The 8,033-nt window shown below is 40.2% G+C and overlaps 1 pseudogene; it reads right to left on the reverse strand.

Moving 5' to 3' along the window:
* Window positions 1–1,514: 1,514 nt before the first annotated feature.
* On the reverse strand, window positions 1,515–6,747 carry LOC137108605 (general transcription factor II-I repeat domain-containing protein 2A-like; annotated as a pseudogene).
* Between the last annotated feature and the right edge of the window lie 1,286 nt (window positions 6,748–8,033).

Here is an 8,033-nt window from a genome sequence, read left to right on the forward strand (position 1 = left end):
TCTCTAACTTCACATTTCTGACTATACAGCTGCCAATTACCAGAGTTGGTTTCTCAGCAGGTCTGTCGCTGAGTGAGGAAAATCATTTGGAAACATGAACTTACTGATGGTGAACCTCGGGCGTCTGTTTAGCATTGGATCTCTTACAAATCACCCTGCCGGACTGGCTTCCTGACCGCTAGGAATCTGCCGGGGGACAGCTAACAGGGGCTACACTAGGTTGGCCTGCACCAGCTACCAGGGCCTGACTAGCTGCGTTATTTTCCATGGTGCGGAGCTAGGCTTCCAATTCCGTGAGCCTCATCTCCAAAGCTGCAAAAACCTTACACTCCTTACATATACCATTATCACTAAAGGAGGCAGAGGAAAAACCAAACATGAGACAGACCGAGCAAGTGAGAGAAGGAGAAACAGAGGGATACAGAGAAGCCATTGCTAACGGATAACTGCTAAGCTAGGGAAGCTAAAATAGGTAAAGTGTTGAATTAGTAAATGTTAGCTAGTTATGTTTTACAAGAGCAAGTGATTGTGTAATAACCCAAGAGTGTGCAGAAACAGGAAGTGACGCAATACTTTTACCGCACGAGGAAGTCATATCCAGGACAAACAGAATTATTCATTGGATTTTACAAGTTTGTATATGCAGCATTACAATTTGCAATTTCAGTTCTGATCATCTGAGATAATCTTTAATACAAATTGAGCACTTATTGTGAAGTTTAGGAACCATCTCAGTAGCAGAGTTATTTGGTTTCAGCTGTATCAGCCATAGTAGCTGCAAAGAAGAGCTGCAGAAGGACAAAGATCTGACCATGTTCCCCAGACCAGCAGAGGCAGGTTTTTGCAAGGGAAAGCCAAGTAAATAGTTATGGCACTAAACTCTGATTGGCCTATATGATGATTCACTATAGCTGCCAAATGATGACACTATGACAAAGCATGGTAGGCCAATTATGTAGGACATTATATTTAACATTGTTATAAAGAGTATGTGGACTGCATTGATCATATGACATTATAGCCTCCTGTGCAATTCAATGCATCCAATACGGTGGCTCTGAATTCTACTTATACAAGGTTATAATTTCTTCGTTATTCGGTTGAAACTGTGAGAAATAATGATAATTCTAATGTTTATTATTGAGGTTAAAGTATGTAGTGGGGCTGCACTGGAATGTATTATAAGAAAAGGTGGTTGTAATGTTTTGGCCACCTGAATCAATTGAAATAGGGTGGCAAGATCTTGGTGGGCATTAAAGTGTTAATAATAATGACGATCTACACTCATTGGAACAAACACTCTATAATTTTCCAGTTTTAAAAAGAAGCATTAGCTACTTTTACCACAAATACATGCTAAACTGAAATCTGATCTCTGTATTTAACCCATCCAGTGTTGCCATCTTAGCAACTGTTTTGCTATATAGAGTAATTATTTTGACTCCCCTAGCAACTCTATCAAAAAAGTGATAGCAAAGTATTAAGTAACTTTTTCTGGTGATGTGAAAGCACGTCTAGTTTTTATTCTTCTCAATGAGCAGCGGATGCTGCAGTAGGCCTCTCCCACAGCCCTCAAAGGCACCCGAATCCCGCAGCCCCTCCCAGCCGCAGTCAGAGCAGGAGTTGTTCATCCCTCCACTGAGTCCAGACTGCAAAGTAAATGAATCATGCAGAGAGCCTTGACCAAAATGACAATGACCCAGTCTTTCTGTGAGCCAGCACAGCTTGTGTGCTGTCTTAATAAGAGCTGAACTAGTTACCATCATTTTCTGTTGCCATTGACAGTTTAATGTGGTGTCTTTTTGTTCAATTTAGATTGTTAGTGTAAATTGTCTACAAAAAATGTTATGTTAAGAAATGTTTTACTGTGTCTTGTTGTAGGCTCATAAGTGGACCACAATGTTAAAATCCAAACCAAACTTAAATAAACTAGATTAAAAAAAATCCCAAGCCTGAAGAAAAGGGTTGGAATTATGACATTAAAAAAAAAAAAAAAAAAAAAAAAGGAAAGTACATTTGTAGTTCTAGACATATTTAGGGTGTTTTTTTACTCACTTTTTGTCTCTATAATATTATTCCTCTCTCCATTTATGAACATGTATGCAAATTAGGCAATGACACAATTTAGCAACTTAGAGACTTTTAGGACAGGGAATAGCTACTCTCCTAACTTAGGAGTTGCCAACACTGAGCTCAGCAGTGGGCAGCCACAAGCAATGCCCCAGGAGCTAGCTCTGAGTGTTTTGCTTAAGGACACACATGATGCATGGGCCCATCCCCAGATTTTAACCACCCATAGTTTTACCTCCCATATTTCTACATTTTTAGAAGGGCAACAGGTTGTTAAGTCCTGTCTGCTTTTTGTTTGCTTGAAACAGGGCTGTAGAAAAATGCTGAAAGACACATTATTCTTAGAAAACCCACAGCATGAAAGGTTTCGATCTAGTGCTCAAAGATTTCATATAACACTAGCCTAATACATTTGAATGTCTCCTAAGGATGCTGAAACTATTACTACCCAGTAACCAAAGAAGCTGTTCCCATTTCTTTCCATTAAAGATAAGCAATTAACTTGATGCTGAAATAATATTACACCAGAATGAAGATATTATATTATAGTGCTAACAAGATGCATTCAGACTTTTATGCATCCCCTTCTCTGTACGAAGAGGACACTAGTTTGAAATACTCATCGACGAAGCAAATCAATATCTAATTACAAGTCTCCCATTACAGTGCTTTGGCAGGGGAATGGGGAGAGGCCTTCCCTTCCTCCTTTAACCAAGGGCTCAATAAAACCTTGTAGATTATTTCTTTACCCATCATTTGCATGCTGCCCCAGTAATGGCTTGCACTTTAAGAATCTATTACCATTTTTTGACTTAAAGTCAGCACTTTTCAGACGATAGAAATTTGTCTTGCTGTGGTCCATCACTCAGCCTAAGCTGCATTCGATTTACACCATAAAAAAGGTAATAACATTGCTGCTGAAGTTATGTTTGTCTTGCAGAAAGTTAACTGGCATTCTCTGCCTCCAATTGTTCAATACAGGCAGGGTTTTGTATGACGTGAATCACAATTACCTGTCTGTACTCAAACTACATTTGCAGTTTTTTTTTTGTTTTTTTTTGGGAAACACACACATTAGTCAAATTTTTGTTTTCTGTTCTTTGTAAAAAGTAAATGATTTAGTTATAAAAAAAATTTGGCCCCAGGTGGTGGCTTTAGAGGCCTCACTACAACCGGTGAAGAGTGTTGCAACCTCGCCTGAACCACCGCGGGTTTCAGAAAGTCCTCTTTCTCCAGTCCAGCACTTTCAAAATGCTAGGGATGCTAGCATTTTGGCAGCTGGTCTATGTACAAGATGGAAAACGATTACCATTCATTAATTACACTAGCTAAGATCACTTTCAATACTATGAGGTTTCAGTAAATGATAATTCACAACGTGGGATGTGATCAAAATCTAATTTCTTAAAACACTTATTCCTCAGAGTCAGTTCATCAAAATGAAGATTTAGTAGATGATAAATAAACCAAATAAGAGCTTACTGATAACAATTCACCACCGAATCACTTAGAAATTATGTTTCTGTCACGGCATCAGTTTCTCATGGAATAGCTCTGGAATTTCTCTGTTCTGACTCCAGGCAAGAACTTGTGGTCCAAATGGATTAAAAACCCTGGATGGGGAGGTAAAATGTTTTTAGGAAAAATGCTAGACTTTGAAATTTTTAAAAAGAATCAGACATTTCTTTATATTGTAGAAAATAAAAGGTAATCAACTGTTATCAAAGTAGGTATTTTAGGGGGGCTATGAGGCAAATAAACCAAGGAGGGAAGGAGTGATCTAACGGGAACTAAAAACACAATACCGGGAAATAACAACATGTAACCCATTAACTAAACCAACACACACGAGAAAACAAATAATACGCACAACCAAAAAGGTGTACAAACAGAGAATCAAAATCAAACCTCAGACCAAGGAACTGAAAACAGAGTCCACAAAACATGGTCAGGACTCCACAAATGGATGGTTGTATAGATGACAAAGGCAAACTAAGACAATGATAAGATAGGGAAATGATGGGAGAGCTCGGTTTAAAAAGGCAGGGGAACAGGCGTAAACAATTGAGAGCGATAATGAGTCGTGAAGCTGGATGACAAGAACAGGAAGTAGAGAAAAAGGGATACAAAGCAAAAGTCTGGAAGTCAGGAAGTTAGTAGATCATGACAGCTGTCCTTTGCCATTTGTTTAATGCACCTGTTGTTTCCTAAACTCGGGGATTCACTGATGCTGAAGTGGGGGCATTGGAGCTCTAAAACAGCTTTATCTGATCAGACACCTGTGTCTGCATGACATGCATAAATTTGAAGATGTACTTCAAGTGCAAAATTGTAGTATATTAGAGAACTGATGCCGGAGAATCACCAGCCCTATTCCAAGCCCCAGAAATTCTCACATGCTATTTTTATTTCTCTTTCAGAAAGAAATGGTATTAAAAATTTCAAAGCTTTTCTAGGAGTCAAATACATTTGTGATTTTTGTTACAGAGGTTCTGAAAAATCTGTGTAAAGACTACTGTAACATATGCTTTGAAACTTGTAGCCAGTTTGCCAGATAATATATAAGTTGTAAGAATTGTAATAGCACCTGTTGTTCTTCTTATTGCCTAATGAAACACAAAGAGAAAAACTGGCATCCTACAACCTAAACACAGGCCAGTCAGTGCGATCTGAATAAAAAATGTAATACTTGCAGGAGACTATATTATGACTAGACCCGCTAAGTGTCTGAAACAGAAATGCTCCATATCTGGTGCTGCTGAAGAATCCAAAGAGCATAAATGCTACATTCAACCCTTACTCAAGAGCAAGACTTTATATGTTTTGACTTTGAAACATTCCCAAATGAAAAAAGCAGGGCTGCTGCTGATCAATCCCCCCCCCCCCCCTCGCCACACCTGGATCACCCACAATGCTTCACACCTCAGTGTCCCTGTCTGGGACTTTCAGACCCATTGCCGTGACGTTTGTGGTCATGAAGTACCTTGAGCGCCTCATCCCACCTAAAGGATATGACAGACCACCTTTCTGGACCCCTGCAGTTCACCAACAGATGACACTGTAAACATGGCTCTCCACTTCATCCTCCAGCATCAGGACTCCCCAGGACCCACGCCAGGATACTGTTTCTGGACTTCAGCTCAACTTTAAATACAATCATTCCAGCTCTGCTCTAAAACAAGCTCTCCTAGCTGAACATGCCTGAGACCATGTGCAGGTGGATTACGGACTTCCTGACAGACAGACGGCAGTTTGTGAGGCTGGGGAAGCTCATCTCTGACTCAATGAGCATCAGTACTAGATCGCACCAAGGCTGCGTTCTTTCTCCTATGTTATTTTCCCTGTATACCAGGGGTAAGTAATTAATTTTTACAAGGGGCCACATGAGAAACCTGAACTGTGTTCCAACGATAACTTGAATTTATTTCTGCTCAATATTTATTATCTCCCATTGTAAAAAGCAGTAAATTATATGTGTTCATTAGCTTCTACTGGTAATCAGAAGAATAAGCATTTTCTGTAAATATTTGTATAAATATATGAAATTGTGGTATAGGTCAAACAGGAAAATACTCCTATAGAAGTAATAAACAGTAAAAACAAAACCCAACACTACATCAATGTTCCGTTTTATTTTCAACTTCACATAACACTGAAAAAGTGTTTTGCTGTTTGTTAAAGATATGCATTTTCATTTTACTTCAGTAAAGTTCAGTGAGAGAAATCCAGTCTGGCTTGGGCTTGACCAATTGCATTTAAATCTATATGCTAAAGATAGCTGAGAGGTGATTATCACTGATCTGGACAGGATCTGTATCTGGATTTGTTGAACTTCATCACTGAGAATGTCTGTTCACATATGAAACATATGAACTGTTTACGTATAAAAATCCAAATTTTCTGAACATGTCTCCTCATGTGTGGAAAGTTCTCCTCTTTGAGAGAAGAGTAGTGCTCTGCCAGAAGTGTGTCAGACTGCAGGTCAATGAGTTCCATCTGAACATGACTGGGTGCTTTATCCACACTGAAGGTGAAGGGAGAAGAAACGTGCATTTAATTCTCAAATATTTTAAAGTCTTGAAATTGCCTTGAAAACTCACCATGCAGTGCTTCTAACATGGGTGAGTATCTATGGAGATGATCAGCTGATAGTGTGGCTTCCCTCAGTGTTGGCAAGTGGGTGTGATTACTTCCTTTATTTAACTTGAAAGAAGCTGCAACTTTCTCATGAAAGCTTTTGCCTAACTGTACATTTCATGCACAAAAGGCCATTGCATTGCAGTTTGACATATAGTTCATTCATTAGTGCAGTTACATCAACACCAAAGGTCTGCCAGCCAGTGTGCATCTGAAAGCTGTGGGTTGTCATTTCCTTTCTTTACCTAGAACTTGTCCTATCTCAAGTCCCAGAATTTTTTGAGCACTTTGCCCAGGCTGAGCCACCTGAAAGCTGTGTGGTAGCTTATGTTACGATGTTCAGTCTGTCTGAACATCTGAACAATCTGTCTGTGATTCAATGCTCTTGCCCTGATGAAGATGAACTACTTTAATTACATTATTTATTTTTAACACTGAGTTACACAACACCTCCCAATGTATAATACGATGCAAAAGTATTATTTTCTGCTCAGGGTTTATTTCTGTCATTTTATCCTGCATTAACTTCAAAAGTCCAACATTTTTTACCCGTCAGATTTAGACAACCATCCGTTGTGCGTCGGGAGAGGGGCACGTTCTCATATGCGCCCTTTTTCCAAGTCTTTTTCCAACTTTGTAAGAAAACGGCTTACTTTTTCTGGCAATTTTGTGGGATATGACATAACTTGTCTTAGCAGCTACATCTCTGTGTGTGGAAAGTTATGTAAAGAGTCTTTGCTTGTTATGCAGTTTCGCTAGGAAAGCATCCGACTCCTTTGTGCGCTCTTCATCCAACAACTTCTTGTATTTCTCCTCATGTTTGTTCACGTCGTGGTGATTCAAATTGTAATTCTGGAACACAGCGACCTGTGTACAACAAACTAAGCACACCGCTTTAACTTTGACATCTGTAAATAAATACTTACCAGCCATCTTCTTCTTCTTTTCCTTTTCAGCTGTTCCCTTTCAGGGGTCGCCACAGCGAATCATGTGCCTCCATCTAACCCTGTCCTCTGCAGCTTCTTCTCTCACAACAACTAACTTCATATCCTCTCTCACTTCCTCCATAAATCTCCTCTTTGGTCTTCCTCTAGACCTTCTGCCTGGCAGCTCCAACCTCAGCATCATTCTACCGATATATTCACAGTCTCTCCTCTGAACATGTCCAAACCACCTCAGTCTGGTCTCTCTGACTTTATCTCAAAAATATCTAACATGAGCTGTCCCTCTGATGTATTCACTCCTAATCCTGTCCATCCTCGTCACTCCCAAAGACAACCTAAACATCTTAAGCTCTGCTACCTCCAGCTCTGCCTCCTGTCTTTTCTTCAGTGCCACTGACTCTAAACCGTACAACATTGCTGGTCTCACCACCGTCTTGAACACCTTTCCTTTCACTTCTGCTCCCCGTAACTTCACCGTTCCACCTGGGTCCCTCTCATGGACACACATGTATTCTGTCTTACTGCGGCTAAGCTTCATTCCTCTGTTTTCGAGAGCAGACCTCCATCTCTCAAGACTTTCCTCCACCTGCTCCCTGCTCTCACTACAAATCACAATGTCATCCGCAAACATCATAGTCTACGGAGATTCATGTCTAACCTCATCTGTCAGCCTGTTCATCACCAGAGCAAACAGGAAGGGGCTCAGAGCTGATCCTTGATGCAGACCCACCTCCACATTGAACTCCTCTGTCACACCTACAGCACACCTAACCAAGGTCTTACAGCTCTCATACATGTCCTGCACCACTCTAACATACTTTTCTGCCACTCCAGACCTTCTCATACAATACCACAGCTCCTCTCTTTGTACCCTGTCATACG

This window comes from Channa argus, chromosome 23 (genome assembly GCF_033026475.1).
Source record: "Channa argus isolate prfri chromosome 23, Channa argus male v1.0, whole genome shotgun sequence".
NCBI classification, from domain to species: domain Eukaryota; kingdom Metazoa; phylum Chordata; class Actinopteri; order Anabantiformes; family Channidae; genus Channa; species Channa argus.